The sequence below is a fragment of the Cucumis melo genome, chromosome 12 (genome assembly GCF_025177605.1).
Source record: "Cucumis melo cultivar AY chromosome 12, USDA_Cmelo_AY_1.0, whole genome shotgun sequence".
Taxonomy (NCBI): Eukaryota; Viridiplantae; Streptophyta; class Magnoliopsida; order Cucurbitales; family Cucurbitaceae; genus Cucumis; species Cucumis melo.
In genome coordinates this window covers 3751739-3769193 of record NC_066868.1, presented here as the reverse complement: position 1 = coordinate 3769193, position 17455 = coordinate 3751739, and the positions used below count along the sequence as shown (strand labels likewise).

Genomic DNA, 17455 nt, shown 5'->3' with positions numbered 1-17455 from the left:
CACCGGGACCCGCACGAGCGTGTGCATGAGCATACGAGCCGGGGCGGCTGCACGACTTGAAAACACGGTGGGAGAAAGAAACAAAATGGTAGGATTGAAAAAAATAATAATAAAAAAAATAGAAAAAGGGGTGCAACACGAGGACTTCCCAAGTGGTCACCCAACTTAGTACTACTCTCGCCCAAGCACGCTTAACTGCGGAGTTCAGATGGGATCCGGTGCATTAGTGCTGGTATGATCGCACCCATCACAGAATGCGCAGAAAATGCATATAAGCCATGTCTGCCAGAATCTCCCACGCATGCTCGACCGGTCGGAACGGCCACCGGGACCCGCACGAGCGTGTGCATGAGCATACGAGCCGGGGCGGCTGCACGACTTGAAAACACGGTGGGAGAAAGAAACAAAATGGTAGGATTGAAAAAAATAATAATAAAAAAAATAGAAAAAGGGGTGCAACACGAGGACTTCCCAAGTGGTCACCCAACTTAGTACTACTCTCGCCCAAGCACGCTTAACTGCGGAGTTCTGATGGGATCCGGTGCATTAGTGCTGGTATGATCGCACCCATCACGGAATGCGCAGAAAATGCATATAAGCCATGTCGGCCAGAATCTCCCACGCATGCTCGACCGGTCGGAACGGCCACCGGGACCCGCACGAGCGTGTGCATGAGCATACGAGCCGGGGCGGCTGCACGACTTGATAACACGGTGGGAGAAAGAAACAAAATGGTAGGATTGAAAAAAATAATAATAAAAAAAATAGAAAAAGGGGTGCAACACGAGGACTTCCCAAGTGGTCACCCAACTTAGTACTACTCTCGCCCAAGCACGCTTAACTGCGGAGTTCTGATGGGATCCGGTGCATTAGTGCTGGTATGATCGCACCCATCACGGAATGCGCAGAAAATGCATATAAGCCATGTCGGCCAGAATCTCCCACGCATGCTCGACCGGTCGGAACGGCCACCGGGACCCGCACGAGCGTGTGCATGAGCATACGAGCCGGGGCGGCTGCACGACTTGAAAACACGGTGGGAGAAAGAAACAAAATGGTAGGATTGAAAAAAATAATAATAAAAAAAATAGAAAAAGGGGTGCAACACGAGGACTTCCCAAGTGGTCACCCAACTTAGTACTACTCTCGCCCAAGCACGCTTAACTGCGGAGTTCTGATGGGATCCGGTGCATTAGTGCTGGTATGATCGCACCCATCACGAAATGCGCAGAAAATGCATATAAGCCATGTCGGCCAGAATCTCCCACGCATGCTCGACCGGTCGGAACGGCCACCGGGACCTGCACGAGCGTGTGCATGAGCATACGAGCCGGGGCGGCTGCACGACTGGAAAACACGGTGGGAGAAAGAAACAAAATGGTAGGATTGAAAAAAATAATAATAAAAAAAATAGAAAAAGGGGTGCAACACGAGGACTTCACAAGTGGTCACCCAACTTAGTACTACTCTCGCCCAAGCACGCTTAACTGCGGAGTTCTGATGGGATCCGGTGCATTAGTGCTGGTATGATCGCACCCATCACGGAAGGCACAGAAAATGCATATAAGCCATGTCGGCCAGAATCTCCCACGCATGCTCGACCGGTCGGAACGGCCACCGGGACCCGCACGAGCGTGTGCATGAGCATACGAGCCGGGGCGGCTGCACGACTTGAAAACACCGTGGGAGAAAGAAACAAAATGGTAGGATTGAAAAAAATAATAATAAAAAAAATAGAAAAAGGGGTGCAACACGAGGACTTCCCAAGTGGTCACCCAACTTAGTAGTACACTCGCCCAAGCACGCTTAACTGCGGAGTTCTGATGGGATCCGGTGCATTAGTGCTGGTATGATCGCACCCACCACGGAATGCGCAGAAAATGCATATAAGCCATGTCGGCCAGAATCTCCCACGCATGCTCGACCGGTCGGAACGGCCACCGGGACCCGCACGAGCGTGTGCATGAGCATACGAGCCGGGGCGGCTGCACGACTTGAAAACACGATGGGAGAAAGAAACAAAATGGTAGGATTGAAAAAAATAATAATAAAAAAAATAGAAAAAGGGGTGCAACACGAGGATTTCCCAAGTGGTCACCCAACTTAGTACTACTCTCGCCCAAGCACGCTTAACTGCGGAGTTCTGATGGGATCCGGTGCATTAGTGCTAGTATGATCGCACCCATCACGGAAGGCGCAGAAAATGCATATAAGCCATGTCGGCCAGAATCTCCCACGCATGCTCGACCGGTCGGAACGGCCACCGGGACCCGCACGAGCGTGTGCATGAGCATACGAGCCGGGGCGGCTGCACGACTTGAAAACACGGTGGGAGAAAGAAACAAAATGGTAGGATTGAAAAAAATAATAATAAAAAAAATAGAAAAAGGGGTGCAACACGAGGACTTCACAAGTGGTCACCCAACTTAGTACTACTCTCGCCCAAGCACGCTTAACTGCGGAGTTCTGATGGGATCCGGTGCATTAGTGCTGGTATGATCGCACCCATCACGGAATGCACAGAAAATGCATATAAGCCATGTCGGCCAGAATCTCCCACGCATGCTCGACCGGTCGGAACGGCCACCGGGACCCGCACGAGCGTGTGCATGAGCATACGAGCCGGGGCGGCTGCACGACTTGAAAACACCGTGGGAGAAAGAAACAAAATGGTAGGATTGAAAAAAATAATAATAAAAAAAATAGAAAAAGGGGTGCAACACGAGGACTTCCCAAGTGGTCACCCAACTTAGTACTACACTCGCCCAAGCACGCTTAACTGCGGAGTTCTAATGGGATCCGGTGCATTAGTGCTGGTATGATCGCACCCACCACGGAATGCGCAGAAAATGCATATAAGCCATGTCGGCCAGAATCTCCCACGCATGCTCGACCGGTCGGAACGGCCACCGGGACCCGCACGAGCGTGTGCATGAGCATACGAGCCGGGGCGGCTGCACGACTTGAAAACACGATGGGAGAAAGAAACAAAATGGTAGGATTGAAAAAAATAATAATAAAAAAAATAGAAAAAGGGGTGCAACACGAGGATTTCCCAAGTGGTCACCCAACTTAGTACTACTCTCGCCCAAGCACGCTTAACTGCGGAGTTCTGATGGGATCCGGTGCATTAGTGCTAGTATGATCGCACCCATCACGGAAGGCGCAGAAAATGCATATAAGCCATGTCGGCCAGAATCTCCCACGCATGCTCGACCGGTCGGAACGGCCACCGGGACCCGCACGAGCGTGTGCATGAGCATACGAGCCGGGGCGGCTGCACGACTTGAAAACACGGTGGGAGAAAGAAACAAAATGGTAGGATTGAAAAAAATAATAATAAAAAAAATAGAAAAAGGGGTGCAACACGAGGACTTCCCAAGTGGTCACCCAACTTAGTACTACTCTCGCCCAAGCACGCTTAACTGCGGAGTTCTGATGGGATCCGGTGCATTAGTGCTGGTATGATCGCACCCATCACGGAATGCGCAGAAAATGCATATAAGCCATGTCGGCCAGAATCTCCCACGCATGCTCGACCGGTCGGAACGGCCACCGGGACCCGCACGAGCGTGTGCATGAGCATACGAGCCGGGGCGGCTGCACGACTTGAAAACACGGTGGGAGAAAGAAACAAAATGGTAGGATTGAAAAAAATAATAATAAAAAAAATAGAAAAAGGGGTGCAACACGAGGACTTCCCAAGTGGTCACCCAACTTAGTACCACTCTCGCCCAAGCACGCTTAACTGCGGAGTTCTGATGGGATCCGGTGCATTAGTGCTGGTATGATCGCACCCATCACGGAATGCGCAGAAAATGCATATAAGCCATGTCGGCGAGAATCTCCCACGCATGCTCGACCGGTCGGAACGGCCACCGAGACCCGCACGAGCGTGTGCATGAGCATACGAGCCGGGGCGGCTGCACGACTTGAAAACACGGTGGGAGAAAGAAACAAAATGGTAGGATTGAAAAAAATAATAATAAAAAAAATAGAAAAAGGGGTGCAACACGAGGACTTCCCAAGTGGTCACCCAACTTAGTACTACTCTCGCCCAAGCACGCTTAACTGCGGAGTTCTGATGGGATCCGGTGCATTAGTGCTGGTATGATCGCACCCATCACGGAATGCGCAGAAAATGCATATAAGCCATGTCGGCCAGAATCTCCCACGCATGCTCGACCGGTCGGAACGGCCACCGGGACCCGCACGAGCGTGTGCATGAGCATACGAGCCGGGGCGGCTGCACGACTTGAAAACACGGTGGGAGAAAGAAACAAAATGGTAGGATTGAAAAAAATAATAATAAAAAAAATAGAAAAAGGGGTGCAACACGAGGACTTCCCAAGTGGTCACCCAACTTAGTACTACTCTCGCCCAAGCACGCTCAACTGCGGAGTTCTGGTGGGATCCGGTGCATTAGTGCTGGTATGATCGCACCCATCATGGAATGCGCAGAAAATGCATATAAGCCATGTCGGCCAGAATCTCCCACGCATGCTCGACCGGTCGGAACGGCCACCGGGACCCGCACGAGCGTGTGCATGAGCATACGAGCCGGGGCGGCTGCACGACTTGAAAACACGGTGGGAGAAAGAAACAAAATGGTAGGATTGAAAAAAATAATAATAAAAAAAATAGAAAAAGGGGTGCAACACGAGGACTTCCCAAGTGGTCACCCAACTTAGTACTACTCTCGCCCAAGCACGCTTAACTGCGGAGTTCTGATGGGATCCGGTGCATTAGTGCTGGTATGATCGCACCCATCACGGAATGCGCAGAAAATGCATATAAGCCATGTCGGCCAGAATCTCCCACGCATGCTCGACCGGTCGGAACGGCCACCGGGACCCGCACGAGCGTGTGCATGAGCATACGAGCCGGAGCGGCTGCACGACTTGAAAACACGGTGGGAAAAAGAAACAAAATGGTAGGATTGAAAAAAATAATAATAAAAAAAATAGAAAAAGGGGTGCAACACGAGGACTTCCCAAGTGGTCACCCAACTTAGTACTACTCTCGCCCAAGCACGCTTAACTGCGGAGTTCTGATGGGATCCGGTGCATTAGTGCTGGTTTGATCGCACCCATCACGGAATGCGCAGAAAATGCATATAAGCCATGTCGGCCAGAATCTCCCACGCATGCTCGACCGGTCGTAACGGCCACCGGGACCCGCACGAGCGTGTGCATGAGCATACGAGCCGGGGCGGCTGCACGACTTGAAAACACGGTGGGAGAAAGAAACAAAATGGTAGGATTGAAAAAATAATAATAAAAAAAATAGAAAAAGGGGTGCAACACGAGGACTTCCCAAGTGGTCACCCAACTTAGTACTACTCTCGCCGAAGCACGCTTAACTGCGGAGTTCTGATGGGATCCGGTGCATTAGTGCTGGTATGATCGCACCCATCACGGAATGCGCAGAAAATGCATATAAGCCATGTCGGCCAGAATCTCCCACGCATGCTCGACCGGTCGGAACGGCCACCGGGACCCGCACGAGCGTGTGCATGAGCATACGAGCCGGGGCGGCTGCACGACTTGAAAACACGGTGGGAGAAAGAAACAAAATGGTAGGATTGAAAAAAATAATAATAAAAAAAATAGAAAAAGGGGTGCAACACGAGGACTTCCCAAGTGGTCACCCAACTTAGTACTACTCTCGCCCAAGCACGCTTAACTGCGGAGTTCTGATGGGATCCGGTGCATTAGTGCTGGTATGATCGCACCCATCACGGAATGCGCAGAAAATGCATATAAGCCATGTCGGCCAGAATCTCCCACGCATGCTCGACCGGTCGGAACGGCCACCGGGACCCGCACGAGCGTGTGCATGAGCATACGAGCCGGGGCGGCTGCACGACTTGAAAACACGGTGGGAGAAAGAAACAAAATGGTAGGATTGAAAAAAATAATAATAAAAAAAATAGAAAAAGGGGTGCAACACGAGGACTTCCCAAGTGGTCACCCAACTTAGTACTACTCTCGCCCAAGCACGCTTAACTGCGGAGTTCTGATGGGATCCGGTGCATTAGTGCTGGTATGATCGCACCCATCACGGAATGCGCAGAAAATGCATATAAGCCATGTCGGCCAGAATCTCCCACGCATGCTCGACCGGTCGGAACGGCCACCGGGACCCGCACGAGCGTGTGCATGAGCATACGAGCCGGGGCGGCTGCACGACTTGAAAACACGGTGGGAGAAAGAAACAAAATGGTAGGATTGAAAAAAATAATAATAAAAAAAATAGAAAAAGGGGTGCAACACGAGGACTTCCCAAGTGGTCACCCAACTTAGTACTACTCTCGCCCAAGCACGCTTAACTGCGGAGTTCTGATGGGATCCGGTGCATTAGTGCTGGTATGATCGCACCCATCACGGAATGCGCAGAAAATGCATATAAGCCATGTCGGCCAGAATCTCCCACGCATGCTCGACCGGTCGGAACGGCCACCGGGACCCGCACGAGCGTGTGCATGAGCATACGAGCTGGGGCGGCTGCACGACTTGAAAACACGGTGGGAGAAAGAAACAAAATGGTAGGATTGAAAAAAATAATAATAAAAAAAATAGAAAAAGGGGTGCAACACGAGGACTTCCCAAGTGGTCACCCAACTTAGTACTACTCTCGCCCAAGCACGCTTAACTGCGGAGTTCTGATGGGATCCGGTGCATTAGTGCTGGTTTGATCGCACCCATCACGGAATGCGCAGAAAATGCATATAAGCCATGTCGGCCAGAATCTCCCACGCATGCTCGACCGGTCGGAACGGCCACCGGGACCCGCACGAGCGTGTGCATGAGCATACGAGCCGGGGCGGCTGCACGACTTGAAAACACGGTGGGAGAAAGAAACAAAATGGTAGGATTGAAAAAAATAATAATAAAAAAAATAGAAAAAGGGGTGCAACACGAGGACTTCCCAAGTGGTCACCCAACTTAGTACTACTCTCGCCCAAGCACGCTTAACTGCGGAGTTCTGATGGGATCCGGTGCATTAGTGCTGGTATGATCGCACCCATCACGGAATGCGCAGAAAATGCATATAAGCCATGTCGGCCAGAATCTCCCACGCATGCTCGACCGGTCGGAACGGCCACCGGGACCCGCACGAGCGTGTGCATGAGCATACGAGCCGGGGCGGCTGCACGACTTGAAAACACGGTGGGAGAAAGAAACAAAATGGTAGGATTGAAAAAAATAATAATAAAAAAAATAGAAAAAGGGGTGCAACACGAGGACTTCCCAAGTGGTCACCCAACTTAGTACTACTCTCGCCCAAGCACGCTTAACTGCGGAGTTCTGATGGGATCCGGTGCATTAGTGCTGGTATGATCGCACCCATCACGGAATGCGCAGAAAATGCATATAAGCCATGTCGGCCAGAATCTCCCACGCATGCTCGACCGGTCGGAACGGCCACCGGGACCCGCACGAGCGTGTGCATGAGCATACGAGCCGGGGCGGCTGCACGACTTGAAAACACGGTGGGAGAAAGAAACAAAATGGTAGGATTGAAAAAAATAATAATAAAAAAAATAGAAAAAGGGGTGCAACACGAGGACTTCCCAAGTGGTCACCCAACTTAGTACTACTCTCGCCCAAGCATGCTTAACTGCGGAGTTCTGATGGGATCCGGTGCATTAGTGCTGGTATGATCGCACCCATCACGGAATGCGCAGAAAATGCATATAAGCCATGTCGGCCAGAATCTCCCACGCATGCTCGACCGGTCGGAACGGCCACCGGGACCCGCACGAGCGTGTGCATGAGCATACGAGCCGGGGCGGCTGCACGACTTGAAAACACGGTGGGAGAAAGAAACAAAATGGTAGGATTGAAAAAAATAATAATAAAAAAAATAGAAAAAGGGGTGCAACACGAGGACTTCCCAAGTGGTCACCCAACTTAGTACTACTCTCGCCCAAGCACGCTTAACTGCGGAGTTCTGATGGGATCCGGTGCATTAGTGCTGGTATGATCGCACCCACCACGGAATGCGCAGAAAATGCATATAAGCCATGTCGGCCAGAATCTCCCACGCATGCTCGACCGGTCGGAACGGCCACCGGGACCCGCACGAGCGTGTGCATGAGCATACGAGCCGGGGCGGCTGCACGACTTGAAAACACGGTGGGAGAAAGAAACAAAATGGTAGGATTGAAAAAAATAATAATAAAAAAAATAGAAAAAGGGGTGCAACACGAGGACTTCCCAAGTGGTCACCCAACTTAGTACTACTCTCGCCCAAGCACGCTTAACTGCGGAGTTCTGATGGGATCCGGTGCATTAGTGCTGGTATGATCGCACCCATCACGGAATGCGCAGAAAATGCATATAAGCCATGTCGGCCAGAATCTCCCACGCATGCTCGACCGGTCGGAACGACCACCGGGACCCGCACGAGCGTGTGCATGAGCATACGAGCCGGGGCGGCTGCACGACTTGAAAACACGGTGGGAGAAAGAAACAAAATGGTAGGATTGAAAAAAATAATAATAAAAAAAATAGAAAAAGGGGTGCAACACGAGGACTTCCCAAGTGGTCACCCAACTTAGTACTACTCTCGCCCAAGCACGCTTAACTGCGGAGTTCTGATGGGATCCGGTGCATTAGTGCTGGTATGATCGCAACCATCACGGAATGCGCAGAAAATGCATATAAGCCATGTCGGCCAGAATCTCCCACGCATGCTCGACCGGTCGGAACGGCCACCGGGACCCGCACGAGCGTGTGCATGAGCATACGAGCCGGGGCGGCTGCACGACTTGAAAACACGGTGGGAGAAAGAAACAAAATGGTAGGATTGAAAAAAATAATAATAAAAAAAATAGAAAAAGGGGTGCAACACGAGGACTTCCCAAGTGGTCACCCAACTTAGTACTACTCTCGCCCAAGCACGCTTAACTGCGGAGTTCTGATGGGATCCGGTGCATTAGTGCTGGTATGATCGCAACCATCACGGAATGCGCAGAAAATGCATATAAGCCATGTCGGCCAGAATCTCCCACGCATGCTCGACCGGTCGGAACGGCCACCGGGACCCGCACGAGCGTGTGCATGAGCATACGAGCCGGGGCGGCTGCACGACTTGAAAACACGGTGGGAAAAAGAAACAAAATGGTAGGATTGAAAAAAATAATAATAAAAAAAATAGAAAAAGGGGTGCAACACGAGGACTTCCCAAGTGGTCACCCAACTTAGTACTACTCTCGCCCAAGCACGCTTAACTGCGGAGTTCTGATGGGATCCGGTGCATTAGTGCTGGTTTGATCGCACCCATCACGGAATGCGCAGAAAATGCATATAAGCCATGTCGGCCAGAATCTCCCACGCATGCTCGACCGGTCGGAACGGTCACCGGGACCCGCACGAGCGTGTGCATGAGCATACGAGCCGGGGCGGCTGCACGACTTGAAAACACGGTGGGAGAAAGAAACAAAATGGTAGGATTGAAAAAAATAATAATAAAAAAAATAGAAAAAGGGGTGCAACACGAGGACTTCCCAAGTGGTCACCCAACTTAGTACTACTCTCGCCCAAGCACGCTTAACTGCGGAGTTCTGATGGGATCCGGTGCATTAGTGCTGGTATGATCACACCCATCAAGGAATGCGCAGAAAATGCATATAAGCCATGTCGGCCAGAATCTCCCACGCATGCTCGACCGGTCGGAACGGCCACCGGGACCCGCACGAGCGTGTGCATGAGCATACGAGCCGGGGCGGCTGCACGACTTGAAAACACGGTGGGAGAAAGAAACAAAATGGTAGGATTGAAAAAAATAATAATAAAAAAAATAGAAAAAGGGGTGCAACACGAGGACTTCCCAAGTGGTCACCCAACTTAGTACTACTCTCGCCCAAGCACGCTTAACTGCGGAGTTCTGATGGGATCCGGTGCATTAGTGCTGGTATGATCGCACCCATCACGGAATGCGCAGAAAATGCATATAAGCCATGTCGGCCAGAATCTCCCACGCATGCTCGACCGGTCGGAACGGCCACCGGGACCCGCACGAGCGTGTGCATGAGCATACGAGCCGGGGCGGCTGCACGACTTGAAAACACGGTGGGAGAAAGAAACAAAATGGTAGGATTGAAAAAAATAATAATAAAAAAAATAGAAAAAGGGGTGCAACACGAGGACTTCCCAAGTGGTCACCCAACTTAGTACTACTCTCGCCCAAGCACGCTTAACTGCGGAGTTCTGATGGGATCCGGTGCATTAGTGCTGGTATGATCGCACCCATCACGGAATGCGCAGAAAATGCATATAAGCCATGTCGGCCAGAATCTCCCACGCATGCTCGACCGGTCGGAACGGCCACCGGGACCCGCACGAGCGTGTGCATGAGCATACGAGCTGGGGCGGCTGCACGACTTGAAAACACGGTGGGAGAAAGAAACAAAATGGTAGGATTGAAAAAAATAATAATAAAAAAAATAGAAAAAGGGGTGCAACACGAGGACTTCCCAAGTGGTCACCCAACTTAGTACTACTCTCGCCCAAGCACGCTTAACTGCGGAGTTCTGATGGGATCCGGTGCATTAGTGCTGGTTTGATCGCACCCATCACGGAATGCGCAGAAAATGCATATAAGCCATGTGGGCCAGAATCTCCCACGCATGCTCGACCGGTCGGAACGGCCACCGGGACCCGCACGAGCGTGTGCATGAGCATACGAGCCGGGGCGGCTGCACGACTTGAAAACACGGTGGGAGAAAGAAACAAAATGGTAGGATTGAAAAAAATAATAATAAAAAAAATAGAAAAAGGGGTGCAACACGAGGACTTCCCAAGTGGTCACCCAACTTAGTACTACTCTCGCCCAAGCACGCTTAACTGCAGAGTTCTGATGGGATCCGGTGCATTAGTGCTGGTATGATCGCACCCATCACGGAATGCGCAGAAAATGCATATAAGCCATGTCGGCCAGAATCTCCCACGCATGCTCGACCGGTCGGAACGGCCACCGGGACCCGCACGAGCGTGTGCATGAGCATACGAGCCGGGGCGGCTGCACGACTTGAAAACACGGTGGGAGAAAGAAACAAAATGGTAGGATTGAAAAAAATAATAATAAAAAAAATAGAACAAGGGGTGCAACACGAGGACTTCCCAAGTGGTCACCCAACTTAGTACTACTCTCGCCCAAGCACGCTTAACTGCGGAGTTCTGATGGGATCCGGTGCATTAGTGCTGGTATGATCGCACCCATCACGGAATGCGCAGAAAATGCATATAAGCCATGTCGGCCAGAATCTCCCACGCATGCTCGACCGGTCGGAACGGCCACCGGGACCCGCACGAGCGTGTGCATGAGCATACGAGCCGGGGCGGCTGCACGACTTGAAAACACGGTGGGAGAAAGAAACAAAATGGTAGGATTGAAAAAAATAATAATAAAAAAAATAGAAAAAGGGGTGCAACACGAGGACTTCCCAAGTGGTCACCCAACTTAGTACTACTCTCGCCCAAGCACGCTTAACTGCGGAGTTCTGATGGGATCCGGTGCATTAGTGCTGGTATGATCGCACCCATCACGGAATGCGCAGAAAATGCATATAAGCCATGTCGGCCAGAATCTCCCACGCATGCTCGACCGGTCGGAACGGCCACCGGGACCCGCACGAGCGTGTGCATGAGCATACGAGCCGGGGCGGCTGCACGACTTGAAAACACGGTGGGAGAAAGAAACAAAATGGTAGGATTGAAAAAAATAATAATAAAAAAAATAGAAAAAGGGGTGCAACACGAGGACTTCCCAAGTGGTCACCCAACTTAGTACTACTCTCGCCCAAGCACGCTTAACTGCGGAGTTCTGATGGGATCCGGTGCATTAGTGCTGGTATGATCGCACCCATCACGGAATGCGCAGAAAATGCATATAAGCCATGTCGGCCAGAATCTCCCACGCATGCTCGACCGGTCGGAACGGCCACCGGGACCCGCACGAGCGTGTGCATGAGCATACGAGCCGGGGCGGCTGCACGACTTGAAAACACGGTGGGAGAAAGAAACAAAATGGTAGGATTGAAAAAAATAATAATAAAAAAAATAGAAAAAGGGGTGCAACACGAGGACTTCCCAAGTGGTCACACCCAACTTAGTACTACTCTCGCCCAAGCACGCTTAACTGCGGAGTTCTGATGGGATCCGGTGCATTAGTGCTGGTATGATCGCACCCATCACGGAATGCGCAGAAAATGCATATAAGCCATGTCGGCCAGAATCTCCCACGCATGCTCGACCGGTCGGAACGGCCACCGGGACCCGCACGAGCGTGTGCATGAGCATACGAGCCGGGGCGGCTGCACGACTTGAAAACACGGTGGGAGAAAGAAACAAAATGGTAGGATTGAAAATAATAATAATAAAAAAAATAGAAAAAGGGGTGCAACACGAGGACTTCCCAAGTGGTCACCCAACTTAGTACTACTCTCGCCCAAGCACGCTTAACTGCGGAGTTCTGATGGGATCCGGTGCATTAGTGCTGGTATGATCGCACCCATCATGGAATGCGCAGAAAATGCATATAAGCCATGTCGGCCAGAATCTCCCACGCATGCTCGACCGGTCGGAACGGCCACCGGGACCCGCACGAGCGTGTGCATGAGCATACGAGCCGGGGCGGCTGCACGACTTGAAAACACGGTGGGAGAAAGAAACAAAATGGTAGGATTGAAAAAAATAATAATAAAAAAAATAGAAAAAGGGGTGCAACACGAGGACTTCCCAAGTGGTCACCCAACTTAATACTACTCTCGCCCAAGCACGCTTAACTGCGGAGTTCTGATGGGATCCGGTGCATTAGTGCTGGTATGATCGCACCCATCACGGAATGCGCAGAAAATGCATATAAGCCATGTCGGCCAGAATCTCCCACGCATGCTCGACCGGTCGGAACGGCCACCGGGACCCGCACGAGCGTGTGTGCATGAGCATACGAGCCGGGGCGGCTGCACGACTTGAAAACACGGTGGGAGAAAGAAACAAAATGGTAGGATTGAAAAAAATAATAATAAAAAAAATAGAAAAAGGGGTGCAACACGAGGACTTCCCAAGTGGTCACCCAACTTAGTACTACTCTCGCCCAAGCACGCACTACTCTCGCCCAAGCACGCTTAACTGCGGAGTTCTGATGGGATCCGGTGCATTAGTGCTGGTATGATCGCACCCATCACGGAATGCGCAGAAAATGCATATAAGCCATGTCGGCCAGAATCTCCCACGCATGCTCGACCGGTCGGAACGGCCACCGGGACCCGCACGAGCGTGTGCATGAGCATACGAGCCGGGGCGGCTGCACGACTTGAAAACACGGTGGGAGAAAGAAACAAAATGGTAGGATTGAAAAAAATAATAATAAAAAAAATAGAAAAAGGGGTGCAACACGAGGACTTCCCAAGTGGTCACCCAACTTAGTACTACTCTCGCCCAAGCACGCTTAACTGCGGAGTTCTGATGGGATCCGGTGCATTAGTGCTGGTATGATCGCACCCATCACGGAATGCGCAGAAAATGCATATAAGCCATGTCGGCCAGAATCTCCCACGCATGCTCGACCGGTCGGAACGGCCACCGGGACCCGCACGAGCGTGTGCATGAGCATACGAGCCGGGGCGGCTGCACGACTTGAAAACACGGTGGGAGAAAGAAACAAAATGGTAGGATTGAAAAAAATAATAATAAAAAAAATAGAAAAAGGGGTGCAACACGAGGACTTCCCAAGTGGTCACCCAACTTAGTACTACTCTCGCCCAAGCACGCTTAACTGCGGAGTTCTGATGGGATCCGGTGCATTAGTGCTGGTATGATCGCACCCATCACGGAATGCGCAGAAAATGCATATAAGCCATGTCGGCCAGAATCTCCCACGCATGCTCGACCGGTCGGAACGGCCACCGGGACCCGCACGAGCGTGTGCATGAGCATACGAGCCGGGGCGGCTGCACGACTTGAAAACACGGTGGGAGAAAGAAACAAAATGGTAGGATTGAAAAAAATAATAATAAAAAAAATAGAAAAAGGGGTGCAACACGAGGACTTCCCAAGTGGTCACCCAACTTAGTACTACTCTCGCCCAAGCACGCTTAACTGCGGAGTTCTGATGGGATCCGGTGCATTAGTGCTGGTATGATCGCAACCATCACGGAATGCGCAGAAAATGCATATAAGCCATGTCGGCCAGAATCTCCCACGCATGCTCGACCGGTCGGAACGGCCACCGGGACCCGCACGAGCGTGTGCATGAGCATACGAGCCGGGGCGGCTGCACGACTTGAAAACACGGTGGGAGAAAGAAACAAAATGGTAGGATTGAAAAAAATAATAATAAAAAAAATAGAAAAAGGGGTGCAACACGAGGACTTCCCAAGTGGTCACCCAACTTAGTACTACTCTCGCCCAAGCACGCTTAACTGCGGAGTTCTGATGGGATCCGGTGCATTAGTGCTGGTATGATCGCAACCATCACGGAATGCGCAGAAAATGCATATAAGCCATGTCGGCCAGAATCTCCCACGCATGCTCGACCGGTCGGAACGGCCACCGGGACCCGCACGAGCGTGTGCATGAGCATACGAGCCGGGGCGGCTGCACGACTTGAAAACACGGTGGGAAAAAGAAACAAAATGGTAGGATTGAAAAAAATAATAATAAAAAAAATAGAAAAAGGGGTGCAACACGAGGACTTCCCAAGTGGTCACCCAACTTAGTACTACTCTCGCCCAAGCACGCTTAACTGCGGAGTTCTGATGGGATCCGGTGCATTAGTGCTGGTTTGATCGCACCCATCACGGAATGCGCAGAAAATGCATATAAGCCATGTCGGCCAGAATCTCCCACGCATGCTCGACCGGTCGGAACGGTCACCGGGACCCGCACGAGCGTGTGCATGAGCATACGAGCCGGGGCGGCTGCACGACTTGAAAACACGGTGGGAGAAAGAAACAAAATGGTAGGATTGAAAAAAATAATAATAAAAAAAATAGAAAAAGGGGTGCAACACGAGGACTTCCCAAGTGGTCACCCAACTTAGTACTACTCTCGCCCAAGCACGCTTAACTGCGGAGTTCTGATGGGATCCGGTGCATTAGTGCTGGTATGATCACACCCATCAAGGAATGCGCAGAAAATGCATATAAGCCATGTCGGCCAGAATCTCCCACGCATGCTCGACCGGTCGGAACGGCCACCGGGACCCGCACGAGCGTGTGCATGAGCATACGAGCCGGGGCGGCTGCACGACTTGAAAACACGGTGGGAGAAAGAAACAAAATGGTAGGATTGAAAAAAATAATAATAAAAAAAATAGAAAAAGGGGTGCAACACGAGGACTTCCCAAGTGGTCACCCAACTTAGTACTACTCTCGCCCAAGCACGCTTAACTGCGGAGTTCTGATGGGATCCGGTGCATTAGTGCTGGTATGATCGCACCCATCACGGAATGCGCAGAAAATGCATATAAGCCATGTCGGCCAGAATCTCCCACGCATGCTCGACCGGTCGGAACGGCCACCGGGACCCGCACGAGCGTGTGCATGAGCATACGAGCCGGGGCGGCTGCACGACTTGAAAACACGGTGGGAGAAAGAAACAAAATGGTAGGATTGAAAAAAATAATAATAAAAAAAATAGAAAAAGGGGTGCAACACGAGGACTTCCCAAGTGGTCACCCAACTTAGTACTACTCTCGCCCAAGCACGCTTAACTGCGGAGTTCTGATGGGATCCGGTGCATTAGTGCTGGTATGATCGCACCCATCACGGAATGCGCAGAAAATGCATATAAGCCATGTCGGCCAGAATCTCCCACGCATGCTCGACCGGTCGGAACGGCCACCGGGACCCGCACGAGCGTGTGCATGAGCATACGAGCTGGGGCGGCTGCACGACTTGAAAACACGGTGGGAGAAAGAAACAAAATGGTAGGATTGAAAAAAATAATAATAAAAAAAATAGAAAAAGGGGTGCAACACGAGGACTTCCCAAGTGGTCACCCAACTTAGTACTACTCTCGCCCAAGCACGCTTAACTGCGGAGTTCTGATGGGATCCGGTGCATTAGTGCTGGTTTGATCGCACCCATCACGGAATGCGCAGAAAATGCATATAAGCCATGTGGGCCAGAATCTCCCACGCATGCTCGACCGGTCGGAACGGCCACCGGGACCCGCACGAGCGTGTGCATGAGCATACGAGCCGGGGCGGCTGCACGACTTGAAAACACGGTGGGAGAAAGAAACAAAATGGTAGGATTGAAAAAAATAATAATAAAAAAAATAGAAAAAGGGGTGCAACACGAGGACTTCCCAAGTGGTCACCCAACTTAGTACTACTCTCGCCCAAGCACGCTTAACTGCAGAGTTCTGATGGGATCCGGTGCATTAGTGCTGGTATGATCGCACCCATCACGGAATGCGCAGAAAATGCATATAAGCCATGTCGGCCAGAATCTCCCACGCATGCTCGACCGGTCGGAACGGCCACCGGGACCCGCACGAGCGTGTGCATGAGCATACGAGCCGGGGCGGCTGCACGACTTGAAAACACGGTGGGAGAAAGAAACAAAATGGTAGGATTGAAAAAAATAATAATAAAAAAAATAGAACAAGGGGTGCAACACGAGGACTTCCCAAGTGGTCACCCAACTTAGTACTACTCTCGCCCAAGCACGCTTAACTGCGGAGTTCTGATGGGATCCGGTGCATTAGTGCTGGTATGATCGCACCCATCACGGAATGCGCAGAAAATGCATATAAGCCATGTCGGCCAGAATCTCCCACGCATGCTCGACCGGTCGGAACGGCCACCGGGACCCGCACGAGCGTGTGCATGAGCATACGAGCCGGGGCGGCTGCACGACTTGAAAACACGGTGGGAGAAAGAAACAAAATGGTAGGATTGAAAAAAATAATAATAAAAAAAATAGAAAAAGGGGTGCAACACGAGGACTTCCCAAGTGGTCACCCAACTTAGTACTACTCTCGCCCAAGCACGCTTAACTGCGGAGTTCTGATGGGATCCGGTGCATTAGTGCTGGTATGATCGCACCCATCACGGAATGCGCAGAAAATGCATATAAGCCATGTCGGCCAGAATCTCCCACGCATGCTCGACCGGTCGGAACGGCCACCGGGACCCGCACGAGCGTGTGCATGAGCATACGAGCCGGGGCGGCTGCACGACTTGAAAACACGGTGGGAGAAAGAAACAAAATGGTAGGATTGAAAAAAATAATAATAAAAAAAATAGAAAAAGGGGTGCAACACGAGGACTTCCCAAGTGGTCACCCAACTTAGTACTACTCTCGCCCAAGCACGCTTAACTGCGGAGTTCTGATGGGATCCGGTGCATTAGTGCTGGTATGATCGCACCCATCACGGAATGCGCAGAAAATGCATATAAGCCATGTCGGCCAGAATCTCCCACGCATGCTCGACCG

At 51.2% G+C, this 17455-nt stretch overlaps 53 non-coding genes and 1 pseudogene across 53 annotated transcripts; all 54 read right to left on the bottom strand.

Moving 5' to 3' along the window:
• Positions 1 to 127: 127 nt before the first annotated feature.
• LOC127145457 (5S ribosomal RNA) lies at positions 128 to 246 on the bottom strand. The gene has a single exon (XR_007817239.1). It is a non-coding gene; the product is annotated as a 5S ribosomal RNA (ribosomal RNA).
• A 204-nt stretch (positions 247 to 450) lies between these two features.
• Positions 451 to 569, bottom strand: LOC127145143 (5S ribosomal RNA). The gene has a single exon (XR_007816922.1). It is a non-coding gene; the product is annotated as a 5S ribosomal RNA (ribosomal RNA).
• Positions 570 to 773: 204 nt separating this feature from the next.
• On the bottom strand, positions 774 to 892 carry LOC127145142 (5S ribosomal RNA). The gene has a single exon (XR_007816921.1). It is a non-coding gene; the product is annotated as a 5S ribosomal RNA (ribosomal RNA).
• A 204-nt stretch (positions 893 to 1096) lies between these two features.
• LOC127145141 (5S ribosomal RNA) lies at positions 1097 to 1215 on the bottom strand. The gene has a single exon (XR_007816920.1). It is a non-coding gene; the product is annotated as a 5S ribosomal RNA (ribosomal RNA).
• A 204-nt stretch (positions 1216 to 1419) lies between these two features.
• LOC127144560 (5S ribosomal RNA) lies at positions 1420 to 1538 on the bottom strand. The gene has a single exon (XR_007816348.1). It is a non-coding gene; the product is annotated as a 5S ribosomal RNA (ribosomal RNA).
• A 204-nt stretch (positions 1539 to 1742) lies between these two features.
• Positions 1743 to 1861, bottom strand: LOC127144877 (5S ribosomal RNA). The gene has a single exon (XR_007816664.1). It is a non-coding gene; the product is annotated as a 5S ribosomal RNA (ribosomal RNA).
• Positions 1862 to 2065: 204 nt separating this feature from the next.
• Positions 2066 to 2184, bottom strand: LOC127144729 (5S ribosomal RNA). Its single transcript, XR_007816517.1, has one exon. It is a non-coding gene; the product is annotated as a 5S ribosomal RNA (ribosomal RNA).
• A 204-nt stretch (positions 2185 to 2388) lies between these two features.
• On the bottom strand, positions 2389 to 2507 carry LOC127144559 (5S ribosomal RNA). Its single transcript, XR_007816347.1, has one exon. It is a non-coding gene; the product is annotated as a 5S ribosomal RNA (ribosomal RNA).
• Positions 2508 to 2711: 204 nt separating this feature from the next.
• On the bottom strand, positions 2712 to 2830 carry LOC127144621 (5S ribosomal RNA). Its single transcript, XR_007816409.1, has one exon. It is a non-coding gene; the product is annotated as a 5S ribosomal RNA (ribosomal RNA).
• A 204-nt stretch (positions 2831 to 3034) lies between these two features.
• LOC127144728 (5S ribosomal RNA) lies at positions 3035 to 3153 on the bottom strand. The gene has a single exon (XR_007816516.1). It is a non-coding gene; the product is annotated as a 5S ribosomal RNA (ribosomal RNA).
• Positions 3154 to 3357: 204 nt separating this feature from the next.
• LOC127145139 (5S ribosomal RNA) lies at positions 3358 to 3476 on the bottom strand. Its single transcript, XR_007816918.1, has one exon. It is a non-coding gene; the product is annotated as a 5S ribosomal RNA (ribosomal RNA).
• Positions 3477 to 3680: 204 nt separating this feature from the next.
• LOC127144677 (5S ribosomal RNA) lies at positions 3681 to 3799 on the bottom strand. Its single transcript, XR_007816465.1, has one exon. It is a non-coding gene; the product is annotated as a 5S ribosomal RNA (ribosomal RNA).
• Positions 3800 to 4003: 204 nt separating this feature from the next.
• LOC127145138 (5S ribosomal RNA) lies at positions 4004 to 4122 on the bottom strand. Its single transcript, XR_007816917.1, has one exon. It is a non-coding gene; the product is annotated as a 5S ribosomal RNA (ribosomal RNA).
• A 204-nt stretch (positions 4123 to 4326) lies between these two features.
• Positions 4327 to 4445, bottom strand: LOC127144980 (5S ribosomal RNA). The gene has a single exon (XR_007816767.1). It is a non-coding gene; the product is annotated as a 5S ribosomal RNA (ribosomal RNA).
• Positions 4446 to 4649: 204 nt separating this feature from the next.
• LOC127145137 (5S ribosomal RNA) lies at positions 4650 to 4768 on the bottom strand. Its single transcript, XR_007816916.1, has one exon. It is a non-coding gene; the product is annotated as a 5S ribosomal RNA (ribosomal RNA).
• A 204-nt stretch (positions 4769 to 4972) lies between these two features.
• Positions 4973 to 5091, bottom strand: LOC127144634 (5S ribosomal RNA). Its single transcript, XR_007816422.1, has one exon. It is a non-coding gene; the product is annotated as a 5S ribosomal RNA (ribosomal RNA).
• A 203-nt stretch (positions 5092 to 5294) lies between these two features.
• Positions 5295 to 5413, bottom strand: LOC127144901 (5S ribosomal RNA). The gene has a single exon (XR_007816688.1). It is a non-coding gene; the product is annotated as a 5S ribosomal RNA (ribosomal RNA).
• Positions 5414 to 5617: 204 nt separating this feature from the next.
• On the bottom strand, positions 5618 to 5736 carry LOC127145136 (5S ribosomal RNA). Its single transcript, XR_007816915.1, has one exon. It is a non-coding gene; the product is annotated as a 5S ribosomal RNA (ribosomal RNA).
• Positions 5737 to 5940: 204 nt separating this feature from the next.
• On the bottom strand, positions 5941 to 6059 carry LOC127145135 (5S ribosomal RNA). Its single transcript, XR_007816914.1, has one exon. It is a non-coding gene; the product is annotated as a 5S ribosomal RNA (ribosomal RNA).
• A 204-nt stretch (positions 6060 to 6263) lies between these two features.
• Positions 6264 to 6382, bottom strand: LOC127145134 (5S ribosomal RNA). The gene has a single exon (XR_007816913.1). It is a non-coding gene; the product is annotated as a 5S ribosomal RNA (ribosomal RNA).
• Positions 6383 to 6586: 204 nt separating this feature from the next.
• On the bottom strand, positions 6587 to 6705 carry LOC127144633 (5S ribosomal RNA). The gene has a single exon (XR_007816421.1). It is a non-coding gene; the product is annotated as a 5S ribosomal RNA (ribosomal RNA).
• A 204-nt stretch (positions 6706 to 6909) lies between these two features.
• Positions 6910 to 7028, bottom strand: LOC127145133 (5S ribosomal RNA). The gene has a single exon (XR_007816912.1). It is a non-coding gene; the product is annotated as a 5S ribosomal RNA (ribosomal RNA).
• A 204-nt stretch (positions 7029 to 7232) lies between these two features.
• On the bottom strand, positions 7233 to 7351 carry LOC127145132 (5S ribosomal RNA). Its single transcript, XR_007816911.1, has one exon. It is a non-coding gene; the product is annotated as a 5S ribosomal RNA (ribosomal RNA).
• A 204-nt stretch (positions 7352 to 7555) lies between these two features.
• LOC127144760 (5S ribosomal RNA) lies at positions 7556 to 7674 on the bottom strand. Its single transcript, XR_007816548.1, has one exon. It is a non-coding gene; the product is annotated as a 5S ribosomal RNA (ribosomal RNA).
• Positions 7675 to 7878: 204 nt separating this feature from the next.
• LOC127145131 (5S ribosomal RNA) lies at positions 7879 to 7997 on the bottom strand. The gene has a single exon (XR_007816910.1). It is a non-coding gene; the product is annotated as a 5S ribosomal RNA (ribosomal RNA).
• A 204-nt stretch (positions 7998 to 8201) lies between these two features.
• Positions 8202 to 8320, bottom strand: LOC127145130 (5S ribosomal RNA). Its single transcript, XR_007816909.1, has one exon. It is a non-coding gene; the product is annotated as a 5S ribosomal RNA (ribosomal RNA).
• Positions 8321 to 8524: 204 nt separating this feature from the next.
• On the bottom strand, positions 8525 to 8643 carry LOC127144676 (5S ribosomal RNA). The gene has a single exon (XR_007816464.1). It is a non-coding gene; the product is annotated as a 5S ribosomal RNA (ribosomal RNA).
• A 204-nt stretch (positions 8644 to 8847) lies between these two features.
• Positions 8848 to 8966, bottom strand: LOC127144675 (5S ribosomal RNA). Its single transcript, XR_007816463.1, has one exon. It is a non-coding gene; the product is annotated as a 5S ribosomal RNA (ribosomal RNA).
• A 204-nt stretch (positions 8967 to 9170) lies between these two features.
• Positions 9171 to 9289, bottom strand: LOC127144632 (5S ribosomal RNA). Its single transcript, XR_007816420.1, has one exon. It is a non-coding gene; the product is annotated as a 5S ribosomal RNA (ribosomal RNA).
• A 204-nt stretch (positions 9290 to 9493) lies between these two features.
• On the bottom strand, positions 9494 to 9612 carry LOC127144533 (5S ribosomal RNA). Its single transcript, XR_007816321.1, has one exon. It is a non-coding gene; the product is annotated as a 5S ribosomal RNA (ribosomal RNA).
• Positions 9613 to 9816: 204 nt separating this feature from the next.
• On the bottom strand, positions 9817 to 9935 carry LOC127145128 (5S ribosomal RNA). Its single transcript, XR_007816907.1, has one exon. It is a non-coding gene; the product is annotated as a 5S ribosomal RNA (ribosomal RNA).
• Positions 9936 to 10139: 204 nt separating this feature from the next.
• Positions 10140 to 10258, bottom strand: LOC127145127 (5S ribosomal RNA). The gene has a single exon (XR_007816906.1). It is a non-coding gene; the product is annotated as a 5S ribosomal RNA (ribosomal RNA).
• Positions 10259 to 10462: 204 nt separating this feature from the next.
• Positions 10463 to 10581, bottom strand: LOC127144631 (5S ribosomal RNA). Its single transcript, XR_007816419.1, has one exon. It is a non-coding gene; the product is annotated as a 5S ribosomal RNA (ribosomal RNA).
• Positions 10582 to 10785: 204 nt separating this feature from the next.
• On the bottom strand, positions 10786 to 10904 carry LOC127144669 (5S ribosomal RNA). The gene has a single exon (XR_007816457.1). It is a non-coding gene; the product is annotated as a 5S ribosomal RNA (ribosomal RNA).
• A 204-nt stretch (positions 10905 to 11108) lies between these two features.
• On the bottom strand, positions 11109 to 11227 carry LOC127145126 (5S ribosomal RNA). Its single transcript, XR_007816905.1, has one exon. It is a non-coding gene; the product is annotated as a 5S ribosomal RNA (ribosomal RNA).
• Positions 11228 to 11431: 204 nt separating this feature from the next.
• Positions 11432 to 11550, bottom strand: LOC127145125 (5S ribosomal RNA). Its single transcript, XR_007816904.1, has one exon. It is a non-coding gene; the product is annotated as a 5S ribosomal RNA (ribosomal RNA).
• Positions 11551 to 11754: 204 nt separating this feature from the next.
• On the bottom strand, positions 11755 to 11873 carry LOC127145124 (5S ribosomal RNA). The gene has a single exon (XR_007816903.1). It is a non-coding gene; the product is annotated as a 5S ribosomal RNA (ribosomal RNA).
• A 204-nt stretch (positions 11874 to 12077) lies between these two features.
• LOC127144965 (5S ribosomal RNA) lies at positions 12078 to 12198 on the bottom strand. Its single transcript, XR_007816752.1, has one exon. It is a non-coding gene; the product is annotated as a 5S ribosomal RNA (ribosomal RNA).
• Positions 12199 to 12402: 204 nt separating this feature from the next.
• On the bottom strand, positions 12403 to 12521 carry LOC127145123 (5S ribosomal RNA). Its single transcript, XR_007816902.1, has one exon. It is a non-coding gene; the product is annotated as a 5S ribosomal RNA (ribosomal RNA).
• A 204-nt stretch (positions 12522 to 12725) lies between these two features.
• Positions 12726 to 12844, bottom strand: LOC127144699 (5S ribosomal RNA). The gene has a single exon (XR_007816487.1). It is a non-coding gene; the product is annotated as a 5S ribosomal RNA (ribosomal RNA).
• A 206-nt stretch (positions 12845 to 13050) lies between these two features.
• On the bottom strand, positions 13051 to 13190 carry LOC127145008 (5S ribosomal RNA; annotated as a pseudogene).
• A 204-nt stretch (positions 13191 to 13394) lies between these two features.
• LOC127145122 (5S ribosomal RNA) lies at positions 13395 to 13513 on the bottom strand. The gene has a single exon (XR_007816901.1). It is a non-coding gene; the product is annotated as a 5S ribosomal RNA (ribosomal RNA).
• Positions 13514 to 13717: 204 nt separating this feature from the next.
• On the bottom strand, positions 13718 to 13836 carry LOC127145121 (5S ribosomal RNA). Its single transcript, XR_007816900.1, has one exon. It is a non-coding gene; the product is annotated as a 5S ribosomal RNA (ribosomal RNA).
• Positions 13837 to 14040: 204 nt separating this feature from the next.
• On the bottom strand, positions 14041 to 14159 carry LOC127144673 (5S ribosomal RNA). The gene has a single exon (XR_007816461.1). It is a non-coding gene; the product is annotated as a 5S ribosomal RNA (ribosomal RNA).
• A 204-nt stretch (positions 14160 to 14363) lies between these two features.
• LOC127144672 (5S ribosomal RNA) lies at positions 14364 to 14482 on the bottom strand. Its single transcript, XR_007816460.1, has one exon. It is a non-coding gene; the product is annotated as a 5S ribosomal RNA (ribosomal RNA).
• A 204-nt stretch (positions 14483 to 14686) lies between these two features.
• On the bottom strand, positions 14687 to 14805 carry LOC127144629 (5S ribosomal RNA). Its single transcript, XR_007816417.1, has one exon. It is a non-coding gene; the product is annotated as a 5S ribosomal RNA (ribosomal RNA).
• Positions 14806 to 15009: 204 nt separating this feature from the next.
• Positions 15010 to 15128, bottom strand: LOC127144532 (5S ribosomal RNA). Its single transcript, XR_007816320.1, has one exon. It is a non-coding gene; the product is annotated as a 5S ribosomal RNA (ribosomal RNA).
• A 204-nt stretch (positions 15129 to 15332) lies between these two features.
• LOC127145120 (5S ribosomal RNA) lies at positions 15333 to 15451 on the bottom strand. The gene has a single exon (XR_007816899.1). It is a non-coding gene; the product is annotated as a 5S ribosomal RNA (ribosomal RNA).
• Positions 15452 to 15655: 204 nt separating this feature from the next.
• LOC127145119 (5S ribosomal RNA) lies at positions 15656 to 15774 on the bottom strand. The gene has a single exon (XR_007816898.1). It is a non-coding gene; the product is annotated as a 5S ribosomal RNA (ribosomal RNA).
• Positions 15775 to 15978: 204 nt separating this feature from the next.
• On the bottom strand, positions 15979 to 16097 carry LOC127144628 (5S ribosomal RNA). Its single transcript, XR_007816416.1, has one exon. It is a non-coding gene; the product is annotated as a 5S ribosomal RNA (ribosomal RNA).
• Positions 16098 to 16301: 204 nt separating this feature from the next.
• Positions 16302 to 16420, bottom strand: LOC127144668 (5S ribosomal RNA). The gene has a single exon (XR_007816456.1). It is a non-coding gene; the product is annotated as a 5S ribosomal RNA (ribosomal RNA).
• A 204-nt stretch (positions 16421 to 16624) lies between these two features.
• Positions 16625 to 16743, bottom strand: LOC127145117 (5S ribosomal RNA). Its single transcript, XR_007816896.1, has one exon. It is a non-coding gene; the product is annotated as a 5S ribosomal RNA (ribosomal RNA).
• Positions 16744 to 16947: 204 nt separating this feature from the next.
• LOC127145116 (5S ribosomal RNA) lies at positions 16948 to 17066 on the bottom strand. Its single transcript, XR_007816895.1, has one exon. It is a non-coding gene; the product is annotated as a 5S ribosomal RNA (ribosomal RNA).
• A 204-nt stretch (positions 17067 to 17270) lies between these two features.
• LOC127145115 (5S ribosomal RNA) lies at positions 17271 to 17389 on the bottom strand. The gene has a single exon (XR_007816894.1). It is a non-coding gene; the product is annotated as a 5S ribosomal RNA (ribosomal RNA).
• Between the last annotated feature and the right edge of the window lie 66 nt (positions 17390 to 17455).